At 41.0% G+C, this 15,975-nt stretch overlaps 2 protein-coding genes across 4 annotated transcripts in view; one reads left to right on the top strand and one right to left on the bottom strand.

Moving 5' to 3' along the window:
* The window catches only part of LOC110500610 (protein transport protein Sec24D), a 31,281-nt gene extending 28,752 nt beyond the window's left edge, over positions 1–2,529 (bottom strand). The window contains exon 1 of the mRNA XM_036958068.1: positions 2,447–2,529. The gene's annotated coding sequence lies outside the window, so the exon portion shown is untranslated. The remainder of the gene's footprint in view (positions 1–2,446) is intronic.
* The window catches only part of LOC110500609 (synaptopodin-2), a 39,016-nt gene that overhangs the window by 828 nt on the left and 22,213 nt on the right, over positions 1–15,975 (top strand). The gene's annotated exons all lie outside the window — the stretch shown is intronic.

Genomic DNA, 15,975 nt, shown 5'->3' with positions numbered 1-15,975 from the left:
GGTGTGTGGGAGATGTTTTGTGCGTAGGATTCTTGGAGACCCTTATATGGTCAGAGCTCGAGGGCTGCAGCGATCCTTTATCACAAGTGAAGATTTCAGCAGGAATCTAAACACGCGCTCGAGCTGTGGAAAGGAGAGAGACCGTTGCTATGCGCTGCGAGCGTACCTTCAGAGGTCACGGAGTGGTACCAATTTAAACAACAACAAGAGAAAGAAGGAAAGCTGTTGAACGGGACATATTATTTAGATTAAAAATAAAATAAATCGATTCAGATTTATTTTGTTTAATTGAAGATTATAATTTAAACCTAATAGGCCTAATTGCGCAGCCAACCACTTGTTGATTAATTTAGTATTGTAGGCCTAATCTGTATTACTGGCAACACAATATTAGTCATTACTGGCTACACATTACTGCTTTTAAGCAATTGCCTTCACTTGCACTAAAAGTTCACTTAGGTGGAAGTGATATATGGGCATCCCAATAAAAAAACCCTGAGCCAATAAATATTTGAATACGTCATGAAATACTAAATACTTGGGGTTCCTAAACTTTGTGGAAGTACTTCCACCTAAGTGAAAGTTTAAGTGGGCCCACAACTTTGACCCAAACCTCACTTGTAGCCATTTGCTGTGTTTTAGGACGATTTTAGTCATTACAGTGCCTTCAGAATGTATTCACACTATTTGACTTTTTTCACATTTTCTTGTGTTACAAATTGGGATTAAAATTGTTTTGTTTTTTTTCCAATGATCCATACAACAAATACTCAAATGTCAAAGTGGAAGATGAATGAAAAAAAGAGTATCTTCATTAGATAAGTATTCAACACACGTTAGAGTCACCTTTGGCAGCGATTACACCTGTGAGACTTTTTGGGTAAATCTCTAAGAGCTTTGCACACCTGGATTGCACAATATTTGCACATTATTCTTTTTTTAAACTCATCAAGCTCTGTCAGGTTGGTTGTTGATCATTGGTAGACAGCCATTTTCAAGGCTTGCCATAGATTTAAATCGATTTAAGTAAAAATTGTAACTCGGTCACTCAGAAACATTCAGTGTCATCTTGGTAAGATATTTGGCCTTTTGTTTTAGGTTATTATCCTGCTGAAAGGAACATTTGTCTCCCAGTGTCTGTTGGAAAGCAGACTGAACCAGGTTTTCCTCTAGGATTTTGCCAGTGCATAGCTCTACTCCTTTTCTTTTTATTTGAAAAAAAAACACCCTAGTCCTTGTTGATGACAAGCATACCCATAACATGATGCAGCCACCCCCATGCTTGAAAATATGAAGAATGGTACTCAGTGATGTGTCGGATTTGCCTCGAACATAATGCTTTGTATTCAGAAAAAAAAATCTAAGCCACATTTTTGCAGTATTACTTTAGTGCCTTATTACAAAAAGGATGCATGTTTTGGAATATTTTCATTCTGTACAGACTTCCTTCTTTTCACTCTGTCATTTAGGTTAGTATTGTGGAGTGTTGTTGAGCCATTCTGTTTTCTCCTATCACAGCCATTCAACTTTGTAACTGGAACTCCAGGAAACGATGGACCAAATATTGAATAATTTAAAGTCATTTTTTGACAGACGTTGAAACTCAGTGCTTTGTAACTTGCTTTGTAATCAATCCTAAATGGTGGTTTCCCAGTCACATATTAAGCCTAGTCCTGGTCTAAAAAACATGCTTAAATGGAGAATCTTCATTGAAAGTGCTTTTTAGTCCAAGACTAGGCCTAATCTGTGTCTGGGAAACCGGCCCTGAGGCTGTTAGCAAATTTAGGCAAAGTTATTCATCATGAGTGCATGGTAAGTTACTCATCATGAGAGCATAGTTTACTGAAACACCTCCACTCTTATCTACAGCATAGTGTAGACTACACAGCATTTCATAGATGGTATAATTCATTTTTACTGCAGTGGGCTAAATCAGGGTCGCACAGTGTTTCTTGGTAGTCTTAAATCTACTTTGAAACAAAAGTACACTCCTCACACACATGGTAATGGGCTTAAAAAAAGACACCTGTATCATGTCAGATATAGAGTTGAAATGTATTCAATTTTGAGTTTCATCCCAATATTACACTTTTTATACATCACAGAAGACTTAAATATAACAAAACCGTTTGACATAGAAACACCAGGTTTTTGGCAGGTTTTTTAAATGATATCGGGTTAATTATGAAATTATGGAAATATAAATAATATTCCACCCATGAGGTCACTAGGTCATAATTACATTTTAAAAGAGCTGTCCACTGCCTGTATTAATAATGCTCCCTTTGAGCGCCAATATGATCTCTTCCACCTCTACTACATTTTTATTTGCTTTACCAATACTTTTTAATTCACATGATACCATGTGAAAAGCATAACCTCAAGCCTGACTGAAATAGCCAAAACTGCTCCACTAGAACGGTGACCCTTGAACGGCCGGACCTACCTATTGGGGCGTGCTCTCTCTGCTGTCTTTTGTAGTCCACGATCAGCTCGTTTTGTAGACGTTGAGAGAGAGGGTATTTTCCTGGTACCACACCACCAAGTCACTCACCTCCTCCTGTTGGCTGACTTGTCGTTGTTGGTAATCAGGGTTATCACTGTTGTGTCATCAGCAAACTTGATGATTGTCTAAACAGCACTAAACAGTATTGCAGTGTTTACAGTGTTGGGGAGTAGTGAACTGCATGTACAGTAGTTCAACTAGTAATAAAACTATATTTTTTAGTAGCTTGGTGGTAGTTGAACCAAATTCCAGTCTTGGTAGTGTTTTCAGTTGTTAATTACGTTTTTGCCATGTAGCGGTTTAGCTAACTATTGAACTACACACCATTTGTTTTTGAAAAAATAAGTAGTCAAGAATTTCCTTTCTTTTCCAGCATCAGACCTGCCTAATTCTCACTTGAAACGTAGGTTGTGTTTATTAAATTACACATTCTGTTAACATCCGACTCCATAGTGATCTGTTCTTGCAGTCATGTTTCTTAACTTAGCACTTTGTTTTTGTAGGATTGTACCATCTATAACCTAAAAGGGTCCTTCGGCTGTCCCCATTGGAAAACTCTTTGAAGAACCCTTTTGGGTCCAGGTAGAACTCTTTTGGGTTCCAAGAGTAGAAGAGGTGGACCCCCAAAAAACCCAAAAGGGTTCTACCTCTTCTACTCTTGGAACCCAAAAGAGTTCTACCTGGACCCCAAAAAAACCCAAAAGGGTTCTATGTAGAGCCCTTTTTTCGAAGAGTGTAGTCTGACATTTTAGATATAATAATTTTCCACTAATTTGTTTGAATGTAGTGAACTACCTTCAGAGTCATTTTTGCAAAGTAAACTATATTTTTCTTAAGAATAACTTTAACTTGTTCCAGTGTGAAGTAATTGGTAGCCTTGGTAAACTGCACTGAACAAAAATATAAATGCAACAATTTCAAAGATTTTACTGAGTTACAGTTCATATAAGGAAATCAGTAAATTGAAATCAATTATAGGCCCTAATCTATGGATTTCACATGACTGGGAATACAGATATCTGTTGGTCACAGATAAACCCCCCCCCCCCCCCCCCCCCCCAAAAAAAAAGCCAGTATCTGGTGTGACTATGATTTGCCTCATGCAGCGCAATACATCTCCTTCACATAGAGTTGATCAGGCTGTTGATTGTGGCCAATGGAATGTTGTCCCACTCCTCTTCAGTGGCTGTGCGAAATTGCTGGATATTGGCGTGAGCTGGAACATGCTGTCATGCACGTCGATCCAGAGCATACCAAACATGCTCAATCAGTGACATGTTTGTTGAGTATGCAGGCCATGGCAGAACTGGGCTGTGCATTATCATGCTGAAACATGAGGTGATGATGGCAGATGAATGGCATGACAATGGGCCTCAGGATCTCGTCACAGTAACTCTGTGCATTCAAATTCCCATTGATAAAATCCAATTGTGTTCGTTGTCCGTAGCTTATGCCTGACCATAGCACAACCCCACCATGGGGCACTTTGTTCACAACTGCAGTCAGGTCAAGACCCTGGTGAAGACGACGAGCACACAGGTGAGCTTCCCTGAGACGGTTTCTGACAGTTTGTGCAAACATTATTCGGTTGTGCAAACCACAGTTTCATCAGCTGTCTGGGTGGTTGGTCTCAGACGATCCTGCAGGTGAAGAAGCCGGATGTGGAGGTCCTGGGCTGGCATGGTTACATGTGGTCTGCAATTGTGAGGCCGGTTGGACGTACTGCCAAATTCTCTAAAATGACGTTGCAGGCGGCTTATGGTAAAAAAAAATCCATTAAATTCTCTGGCAACAGCTGTAGTGGACATACTTGCAGTCAGCATGCCAATTGCACACTCCCTAAAAACTTGAGACATCTGTGGCATTGTGTTGTGGGACAAAAGTACACATTTTAGAGTGGCCTTTTATTGTCCCCAGCACAAAGTGCACCTGTGTAATGATCATGCTGTTTAATCAGCTTCTTGAAATGTCACACCAGTCAGGTGTATGGATTATCTTGGCAAAGGAGAAATGCTCACTAACAGGGATGTAAACAAATTTGTGCACAACATTTGAGAGAAATGAGCTTTTGTGCGCATGGAACATTTCTGGGATATTTTATTTCAGCTCATGAAACCAACACTTTACATGTTGCGTTCATATTTTTGTTCAGTTTATATGTTCAGTGTAGCTTGCCAGACAGGATGCTCTCAATTGTGCATCTGTAAAAGTATGTGAGGGATTTAGGTGCCAAGACGCATATATTTGGCTATTTTGAAAATGTTCGCTTTTTGTGTCATACAATTTCAACTGAAGTCATCTTTCATTCTATTACTTGACAATCAATTGATTTAGTTAATTTATTTGGGACATTGACAAACAAGTAACAACTTTGACATGTAAAAAATGACACTGATGCTGTATTATATCATCCATGAGAAGCGTCACTCATCCACAGCCACTCCAGTAAGGTAATCTATAAATAAGTCAACCAACTGGATTTCAATTTTTAGACAAATAAAGTCTTGCTCTAAACCTTGTTATTGGCACAACTGGGGAACGTGTTGACATTCCAAAAAATACTTAAACACGTCAGCTGTGAAAGAGGCCTTTCTAATGTAGCGTAGGGAATAAGGGGAAATGTAAATTAAATTAAAGGTGAATTACATTTGTAGGGAAATGCACCCCCCTCCACCCCCCCCCCCCACTCTACAAGTGACTCTTCAGTCTTCAAAGTGTTTTGTACATGACATCCTCATTGAACTAATTATATGATTTGTCGAATAAGTATCATTCTCCTGCAGTATTTTAGGAGGGTCCCTCCACAGTCTGAGCACATTGTTCTATAAGTACTGTGTGAATGTCTTCAGCTTAGCTGTAAGAATGTTGCCTGTGCTGATGTGAAATGTCAATAGAAGACGTCTCTTGCTAGTCTACGCCTCAGTTGAGGATATCTGAAGAGTGACCTCATCCTAACAGAAAGTCATCTGGAAGACATAACTTTTAGCTTGTCTCAATACTTTTTGAGGGGGGTTGGGGCGGGGGCGGGTCAAGAGCTGTAAAAGTTTAAAAAGCTAACATACCAAGATTATGAGAAATACTACACTGTCAGAGGTAGGGTACTTTCATATCTTATTAGTTGGAGTTATTCAAAGCTTCTGTTGGATTAGGTGTGAGCAGGGCTCCCTCTCCAAGGAGAAAGTGATTGTTCAATGTACTGACATGCAGTAGATCACAGTGTGAGGGGGTCTCTCTACACTCTCAAGAGGCAGTTTTCCATATATGGGAAGTTATTTTGTAAGTTTTGGGAGTCCTGGCTTGAGAACAAAGTTGGTGAAGTCACAACCCACTGATTTTTGTTTTGTTTTTTTAAAGGTGCAGAAACTCTTTAGCGTGACTGAAAGGCAGCCACATTTCTATAAGTGGAGGATACTTATTGGTAACACTTTATTTGGATAGTCCTAAGTAGATGGTTTGTCGATGTTCAGTGGATAGATGTTCAATAATCGTCAACAACATTTCAACTAATTATCCAAATCAAATTAAATTGTATTTGTCACATGCGCCGGATACAACAGGTATACCTTACCGGGAAATGCTTACTTACAAGCCCTTAACCAACAGTGCAGTTCAAGAAAGAGTTCAAAAAATATTTACCAAATAAACTGAAGTAAAAATAATTAAAAGTAACACAATAAAATAACAATAACAAGGCTATATACAGAGTCAATGTGCGGGGGTACAGGTTAGTCAAGGTCATTTGTACATGTAGGTAGGGGTGAAGTGACTATGCATAGATAATAAACAGAGACTAGCAGCAGTGTAAAAAATAAATGGGGGGGGGGACAATGTAAATAGTCCGGTGGCCATTTTATTAATTGTTCAGCAGTCTTATGGCAAGGGGGAGAAGCTGTTAAGGAGACTTTTGGTCCTAGACTTAGCGCTCCGGTACCGCTTGCTGTGCGGTAGCAAAGAGAACAGTCTATAACTTGGGTGACTGGTTTCTTTGACAATTTCGGGGATCGTTTCTGACACCGCTTAGTATATAGGTCCTGGATGGCAGGAAGCTTGGCCCCAGTGATGTACTGGGCTGTACACACTATCCTCTGTAGCGCCTTACGGTGAGATGTCAAGCATTTGCCATACCAGGCGGTGATGGAACCGGTCAGGATACTCTCGATGGTGCAGCTATAGATCTTTGAGGATTTGGGGACCCATGCCAAATCTTTTCAGTCTCCTGAGGGGGAAAAGGTGTTGTCGTGCCCTCTTCTCGACTGTCTTGGTGTGTTTGGACCATGATAGTTTGTTGGTGATGTGGACACCAAGGAACTTGAAACTCTCGACCCACTCCACTACAGCCCCATCGATGTTAATGGGGGCCTGTTCGGCCCGCCTTTTCCTGTAGTCCACAATCAGCTCCTTTTGTCTAGCTCAAGTTGAGTGACTGGTTGTTGTCCTGGCACCACACTGCCAGGTGTCTGACCTCCTGTCTCATCGTTGTTGGTGATCAGGCCTATCACTGTTGTGTCATCAGAAAACTCAATGATGGTGGAGTTGTTTGGCCATGCAGTAATGAGTGAACAGGGAGTACAGGAGGGGACTAAGAACACATTCCTGAGGGGACCCTGTGTTGAGGATCAGCGTGGCAGACATATTGTTGCCTACCCTTACCACCTGGGGTCGGCCCGTCAGAAAGTCCAGGATCCAGTTGCAGAGGGAGTTGTTTAGTCCCAGGGTCCTTTAGCTTAGTGATGAGCTTTGTGGGCACGGAGGATGTTGAACTCTGAGTTGTAGCCAATGAACAGTATTCTCACATAGTTGTTGCTTTTGTCCAGGTGGGAAAGGGCAGTATGGAGTGCGATTGAGATTGCGTCATCTGTGGATCTGTTGTGGTGGTGTGCGAATTTGAGTGTTGTTGATGTTGATGTGAGCCAGTCTTTCAAAGCACTTCATGGCTACCGACATGAGTGCTACGGGGTTGTAATCATGTAGGCAGGTTACCTTCACAGGTATTATGGTGGTCTGCTTGAAACATGTAGGTATTACAGACTCGGTCAGGGAGAGGTTGAAAATGTCAGTGAAGTCACTTGTCAGGTTGTCCACGCATGCTTTGAGTACACGTCATGGTAACCCGTCTGGCCTTGTGGGTTTGTGAATGTTGACCTGTTTTTAAAGGTCTTCCTCACACCCGCTACCGAGAGCTACCGCCAAATTGTGGAGTCAACAAAAGTCATAAATAGCATAAGAAATCTTCACTTACCTTGCTAATCTTTGTCGTATTGCACTCAAGAAATGTTTGTTTTGTTCGATTACGTACATATTTATGTCCAAATAACTCTGTTTTGTTCGCGCGTTTAGTTCACTATTCCAAAGACATAATGCGCGATGTTTACAATCAATTCTTAGGGTCTTTTTATAATACATCTTCAATAATATTCCAACCAGACAATCGAGTATTCATTTCAGAGGAAAAAGAAGGAATGGCGCGCCCGCGTGACCGCGCAGTAAACAACTGATTGGCTTCAGCCTAGTCCACTTGTTGAAACAGCTCTTATTCGACACCCTTCCGCAATAGAAGCCTCAAACAACTTTCTAAAGACTGTTGACATCTGTTGGAAGCCTTGGGAAGTGCAATTTGGCCCCATAGACACAGCATATTGGATAGGCAATCGCTTAAATGAAACTACAAACCTCAGATTTCCCACTTCCTGGTTGGATTTGTCTCAGATTTTCGCCTGCCATATGAGTTGTTATACTCACAGACATCATTCAAACAGTTTCAGAAACTTCAGAGTGTTTTCTATCCAATACTACTAATTATAGTAGTATAATAGTAGATATTAGCATCTGGGACAGAGTAGCAGGCAGTTTACTCTGGGCACCTTATTCATCCAAGCTACTCAATACTGCCCCCCTGTCACCAATAAGTTAATTAGACATCGCTCACCAGCTGTTATTGACAAATGGACACCCCCCCGCCCCACGTCTTACCAGACATAGCTTCTCTGTCCTGCCGATGCATGAAAAATCCCGCCAGCTCTATATAATCTGTGTCGTCGTTCAGCCACGACTCGGTGAAACGTAAAATATACATTTTTAATGTCCCGTTTGTAGGATAATCTTGATCGTAGATCCATTTTATTTTCCAATGATTGCACATTGGCCAATAAAACGGAAGGCAGTGAGGGTTTACTTGCACCCCATTATTTTTATTTCTACTTTGCACATTCTCCCATTGCAAATCTACCATTCCAGTGTTTTACTTGCTATATTGTATTTACTTTGCCACCATGGCCTTTTTGCCTTTACCTCCCTTATCTCACCTCATTTGCTCACATTGTATATAAACTTGTTTATACTGTATTATTGACAGTATGTTTGTTTTACTCCATGTGTAACTCTGTGTCGTTGTATGTGTCGAACTGCTTTGCTTTATCTTGGCCAGTTGTAAATGAGAACTTGTTCTCAACTTGCCTACCTGGTTAAATAAAGGTGAAATAAAAAATAAATAAATAAAAAAACTCCTCTACGATTCTCAGAAGGCAGCCTGACCTCCGCCCCCTTTTTATCCATCTTTTTTTTCACGCAATTGATGGGGATTTGGGCCTGTTCCCGAGAAAGCAGTATATCCTTCACATCGGACTCATTAAAAAAAAAAAGCTTCTTACAGTTTGAGGTGAGTAATTGCTGTTCTGATGTCCAGAAGTTATTTTTGGTCATAAGAGATGGTAGCAGCAACATTATGTACAAAATAAGTAAAAAATTAAGTTGCAAACAATGCAAAGAAAACCTAACAAAATTGCACAGTTGGTTAGGAGCACATAAAATGGCAGCCATCCCCTCCGGTGCCATTCTGACTTCTGCTCCCCTAATCCTAACCTTTACCCTTACCCTAACCTTTATTCTAAACCTAACCTTAGGAAAGTATTATTTATCACAGACTTCAAAGCGCAAGTCTGTGCGTGGCTCTCACGGTTTGTTTGTTCATCACCTGAGATGTGAATAAAAATACCCTCAAATGATTTGTGACACACCTCACGAAACATTTGATATCAAATAAAAAATGCTGGCGTATAGAGCCAAATTTACAATTTTAGCTTTACTGTCCAAATACATACCGAGTGGAGGCTGGTGGGAGGAGCTATAGGAGGATGGGCTCATTGTGATGTCTGGAAATGGAATCATCGGAACGGAATCAAACGTATGGAAACCACGTTCGACTCCCTTCCATTAATTCCATTCTAGCCATTACAATGAGCTCATCCTCCTATAGCCCCCCCCCCTTACCAGCCTCCTCTGATACAGAGGGGAACGTAAACTCCAAGGAAAAGACCAATCTCTGATAAGAGGGTAAAGCGACCAAATAAATACTTTCAGGTTGGGTTTACCTACTGAATTAATCATATAATGAAACACTACAACACTTGCACCATACCAAACTAACTTGCGGTTTCCCTTTCCCTATCTCTCATGGTGATGTTGATTAATCACTGTCACGTGGCATTTCCTGCCACATTGCAGGGAGTTGTGGCAAACTGAGTCCTTTGATTTCTACAGCCCCTTGAAATTATATCACTTGACAGACCGGCAGGCATGGGAAATTGCATGAGATGAAAAACGCCCTGGGAATTCATCCATGAAGGCTAATTACGGACCATGGCTAGATGGATTGCTATGACAACATAAAAATATAGCTAAATGGGATTCAGTTTGCGCTACAGCTCATTTGAAAGTGCCAGTGATGCTACTCCAACATGGTTAAATCCTATGAGATATGTATGTTGTCCTGTTTCTGTGTCCAAGCAGAATCCAGACAGGCGGACAATCACCCTCAAGTTACCTTCCTATGTAGTCTGCACAGATGGCAGCAAGTGTATGGATAGGGCTCCTTTGGCCTTCCAATTATTGAGATATGGCACTGCGAATCAAGTCAACCCTGTTGTCTGACGACCAGAATAAATGTTTCCTTCAAATAAAGACCTTGGATTCCCTTTGCGTAAATAGCAATGTCATTACAGGGAGGAGTGCTGAAGTCATTTCAAAAGAGGGCAGTAAAGTCATTTCCCATATATTGGGGAATATCGCTCCTGGGTGAGAGCAGTCTTAACTCTTTTTTGGACCGGTTTTCTAGACTAAAAAGCATGCTCACTTGAGAGTCTCCATTGAAATATCCTATTAGTCCAGGACTAGTCCTAATCTGTCAAATGGCTCTGTCCAATCACAAGTGGTGACTGCAGGACTTCCCTGTGGTGGCCAATCAGTGCTTGTCCCTTCCTGTGAGGACGAAAATGAAAACCTTGATATCAAGTTGAGTGATTTTGTTTTAAACAGTATGCACTAGTCAATTAAATGAATGCATAAAACAAACACACAGCTTCGTGTTATTTTATGTTACCCCAGAAGCTTCGGCTTACAGATGTAACCCCTTATCTTTTTTTGTTATCTGTGGGCTGAATGCGTTTGTAGTACCTCAGGTTACCACTGACGAACTCAAAGTTACTGAGTACACCTTTAAATACAGTATATAGAGGCAGTGACAGTCAGTTGCCATTCCACTAGTAGCCAGCGCTACTTGTAAAACAGCTAGAAAATGTTTGCCTGAGATTTGAAAATATAATTGCTTAAAGCTGCATGGAACTGCCTGAAACATGTGTTTCCTGTGGTTTTGTGTTGCGTTTAAGACACTAAAAAGTAGGACATTTGGGAAAGGCGCAGTCAGGCATGGCATGAGCATGAATTGTCTAATTTTGGCCCTACAGATGACAATATAAAATGTCTGACTGTTAAAAATCTTTATGTATGGTAAATACCACATTGTAACTATGCGAGATTGCGTTGAACGCTGCACTGTAATCTGAACGACAGATTCAAACCTCTCACACTCTTTATGAATAATAAAAAGCATCGGGGTGTTTCCTTTGTTGATCTTTCCATACCAAGAGCAAAATAGAAACAGATGAAAAATAACAATTCAAACGCAGCATATACAGTAACCGGAGGAACCTATTATAAGCAACCCAAGACTGAAATTTAACAGTGGCAACTCAGTCCGGTCTAGAATATTGTCTGACATTATGTGTGTATCACTATGGCTCAGGAGGGTAAAGAAATGAAAGGTTTCCCCTCCTTTTTGGAGGAGGGAGGAGTGGTGCTGTGGTGGTCCAGACAGACTTTCCTCCCATAGAGAGGTACGAGTCCAAACACAGGCTCACAGGAGTTCTCCATATATGGCCGTTAGCACACAGATGGCTCCTAAAACTCAGGCTGGAGTCGCACTGTTTTATCAGATGGTTACCAGCTCATTAACCTAATGAAGCAGCCGTAAAAGAAACACCTGAGGAGGTGTTTTTCTTTCTGGTCCTGACGAGAAAAAATGACTGTGGGTGGAGATTCTCTTCTGCACTGATCAACCAATCGATTAATGTGGAGGAGGAGTTAAGATGTCACCTTGTTAAAGTCCAAAAGCAGAAGTCGCGTCACAGGCTCTTTAAATTTCCCCTTAAAACAGGATGCATCCGGTTATTTCCAACCTGCAGAGGGTGCCAGCTCATAAAATAAACCCATAAAACATATCTGTATATATAGCGAGATCTCGTATTTATCACAGGTTGTCAGGCTGTTTCCTTTTTAAAGTGTTAAACTCTTAGCTTCATGCCCAGACTTGTTTGATACTAAGTGTGATGGAAATGGTATTTGTGTAGAAGTACCGTATATTATAATTATTGTACGGTATACATATGTGAGTCATGTTGATACTATGTTGGCTAGAATGGGGACTGGTTTTAATGAACTCCGACAGAGGCAGTTGGCTAGAATGAGGGGATTCAAAACAGCGTAGGAGAGGCAGCACATTAAATTCTGGGCCAGGGTTACAAGCAGAGTGAGTGACAACAACAAGGCCTATACGCCATGCAAGTGATGCGTTCCTGCATCTTACTTCCTGATCTTTTGCATGGGCTTCAATATATATCATCAAATTAATGAAAATCAGGTCAAATAAGATATGTACAATTATATTTTGTGTTTGAATTGACTTTTATGACGTTTTTGCGATGAAGACCATTTCGCTACGTTTTTGCCCATAGAAGATCATTAAAAAAGCCTACAAAAGTTTCAAAACTGAAAGGCTATTTGCACGTAATGAAAGATGCATGAGGTAGAGACAGAACGTTAAGGCTGCTCATGTGGTTGTCATTAGGGGTAGTGGAGGAACATTAAAGTGTAAAAAAAATGTAGTTTGTTGTAATTCTCTGGTGTGATCAACGCCAAGATTTGTCCTTTAGAAGCAATTTTTTAATAAAGGCCCAATTCTGTACTTAAGGAAGTAGAGACAACATGGTGTAAAATACACAGATGTGATCATGTATAAACATATATTTATTCATTACATTCATTCATTACATACTATATTTGTGAAAACATTATTCCCGTTGATGGAATAAAACTGTATGCATGAAGCATCTCCAGCAGAGGAGGCTGGTGGGAGGAGCTATAGAAGGACGGGCTCATTATAATGGCTGGAATGGAATAAATGGAAAGGTATCAAACACAATCTTATGGAAAGCACATTTGACTCCATTTCATTTAATCCATTCCATACATTACAATGCGCCCATTTTCCTATAGCTCCTCCCACCAGCCTCCTTTGGTCTCCAGTCCATGTCATCTTATTCATTATTATCTAAAATACTAAACTGATCCTAGATCAGTGGTCCTACTCAGACTTTATGAATATGGGTGCAGAACTTTAGATGGAAACATGCCTCTCTCGTGATATACTGTCCCAGTATATACAGCCAGCTTAGTTCCCGGGACATCACGCAGACAGGAATAAAGAACACTCCAAGAAGAAGAAAGGTGGGGGTGTATGTTTCATGATTAAGTACTCATGGTGTGATTGTGATAACATACGGAAACTCAAGTCCTTTCGTTCTCCCAACCTAGAATACCTCACAATCAAATGCAGACCGTATTACCTCCCAAGATAATTCGCTTCGGTTATAGTCACAGCAGTGTATATTCCCCCTCAAGCCGATACCACGAAGGTCCTCAAAGAACTAAACTAGACTTTATGTAAACTGGAAACCACATATTCTGATGCTGCATTTATTGTAGCTGGGGATTTTAACAAATCAAATCTGAGGAAAATGCTACCGAAGTTCTACCAACACATTGACTGTAGTACTCAGGCTGGGAAAACATTGGACCACTGCTACTTAACTTTTTGAAATGCCTACAAGCCCCTCCCCCCGCCCACCCTTCGAGTAAATCTGATCACAACATTTTGCTCTTCCCTTCCTGAAGGCAGAAACTCAAACATTAAGTACCCATGCTAAGGTCTATTCAATGCTGGTCTGACCAATCGGAATCCATGCTTCAAGATTGTATTGATCACGCGGACTGGGATATGTTCCGAGTAGCCTCTGAGAATAACATCGACGAATACACTGATACAGTGACTTGAGTTCATCAGGAAGTGTATAGGAGATGTTGTACCCACTGTGACTATTAAAACCTACCCAAACCAGAAACTGTAAAAGCGCAAATCACCGCATTTAACCATGGCAAGGTGACTGGGAATATTGCAGAATACAAAAAGTATAGTTATTTCCTCCATAAGGCATTCAAACAGGCAAAACATCAGTACAGAGACAAGTGGAGTCGCAATTCAACGGCTCAGACACGAGACATATGTGGCAGGGTCTACAGACAATCCCGGACTACAAAGTAAAAACCAGCCACATTGTGGACACCGACGTCTTGCTTCCGGACAAGCTAAAACACCTTCTTCACCCGCTTTGAGGATAACACAGTGTCACCGACGTGGCCCGCTACCAAGGACAGTGCGCTCTCCTTCTCCGTGGCGTGTTAACCCTCGCAAGGTTGCCGGCCCAGACAGCATACAGCCGCAACCCTCAGAGCATGAGCAGACCAGCTGTCTGGAGTGTTTACGGACATATTCAATCTCCCTTTTTTTTTAAATGTTTTTTTCAACTAGGCAAGTCAATTATGAACATTTTTTGTTGTGTGTGTGTCTTATTATTATTTTTTAAATAGGGGGGAGATCAGCTTTAATATTGCAGATAGATTATAGCTTCCATCAATGTAGTTGTCTGCATCACTTCCAATCCCCAATATATATTTTTTGCAAATATATAAATAGTGGTGTACAGCAAGTCAGCCACCAGGGGGAGACTCGTTGAGGCCTGGTGACAGATGGAGTCTATATCACGAGGCAATGGCTCCCTCTACTGGACGTGCCAGGTCTCGACGGGCTCTCCGGCCAGGACTAATTGGGGCTGATCGCTCACCAGCTGGACGAGTCCCATAAAGCTGCCAGAAGGGCAGCTCCGGGGGAGGGTACTGGGGGAAGAGAGGTTACTCCTGTATAGTCATGCTCAGTCCCAGAGGTAACGGAGGGAGCTCAGTTTTGTTCCCCCCAGGATACAGCAAGACCCTGGAGCCCAGAAGACGGTTGTTATTTAAATAAACACTCTTGAAACCGAGCTAATCCAACTTTGTCCGTGTCTGATCTGTGTAAACGTCTTGACCAAACCCCTGGTCGTGGCAGACAGGGGGTTTGGTCAAGACGTATGTATGTATATATATATATATATATATACACACACACACAATATTTTGGGGGAATAGTATATTTCCTTTATACCCTCAAACCCTACCTCCCCTCCCCCAATTGGAGCAAACTAGTAAACAACAATGCTTAGCCCTGTATTTCTAGCTTATACATGTACATACTACATACATTTTATGTCCATCCGGTTTGATTTCCATTTGTGATATCGTTCAAACTGTACTCTTTCAAAAAGGTTCCTAACCTATATAAGTTTTACGGGCATAGTATTTTACATTGGTTATCTTGTTGTTTTTAGTCCCATTCAACCCCTTCCCATCACTCTCTTAACACCATCCATATTTGCCATATATTTTTCAATTGTGCTGTGATGTTTCACAAAAGCTCTGAACCTTTCCATTCTCATAGTTTCTACAATTGTAAATTGAAAATAAATATTTTGCTAAAAATATGACTATATTATTGAGCGATTGACTATGACTTTCCAGATCACCCAGTAATGCTATCTGCAGGGTTAGCTCCAGGTAAATAATGCAATTCTTTAGCCATTCCTGGACTTGTGACCAAAAACAAGCTACTTATGGACAGTACCAAACCAATTATCTAATGATTCTGCCTCTTCGCAGAAAAAACCTGGTGGTTGTATTTCCCATATAAATAATATTCTGTTGGTTGCAAGAATTCTGTTGAATAATTTAATGAACAAATTCTTATTTACAATGACAACCTACCTCGGCCAAACCCTCCCCTGACGTCACTGATCCAAATTGTGATCCGCCCTATTCCAGCCTCCCTATCCCAGTCTGTTGTCCCCACTTGCTTCAAGATGTCGACCACTGTTCCTCTACCCAAGAAAGCAAAAGGTAACTGAACTAAATGACTATCGCCTTGTAGCACT

This window comes from Oncorhynchus mykiss, chromosome 21 (genome assembly GCF_013265735.2).
Source record: "Oncorhynchus mykiss isolate Arlee chromosome 21, USDA_OmykA_1.1, whole genome shotgun sequence".
Taxonomy (NCBI): Eukaryota; Metazoa; Chordata; class Actinopteri; order Salmoniformes; family Salmonidae; genus Oncorhynchus; species Oncorhynchus mykiss.
Note: the sequence above shows the minus strand (reverse complement) of the source record. Positions and strands in the feature narration are given on the sequence as shown.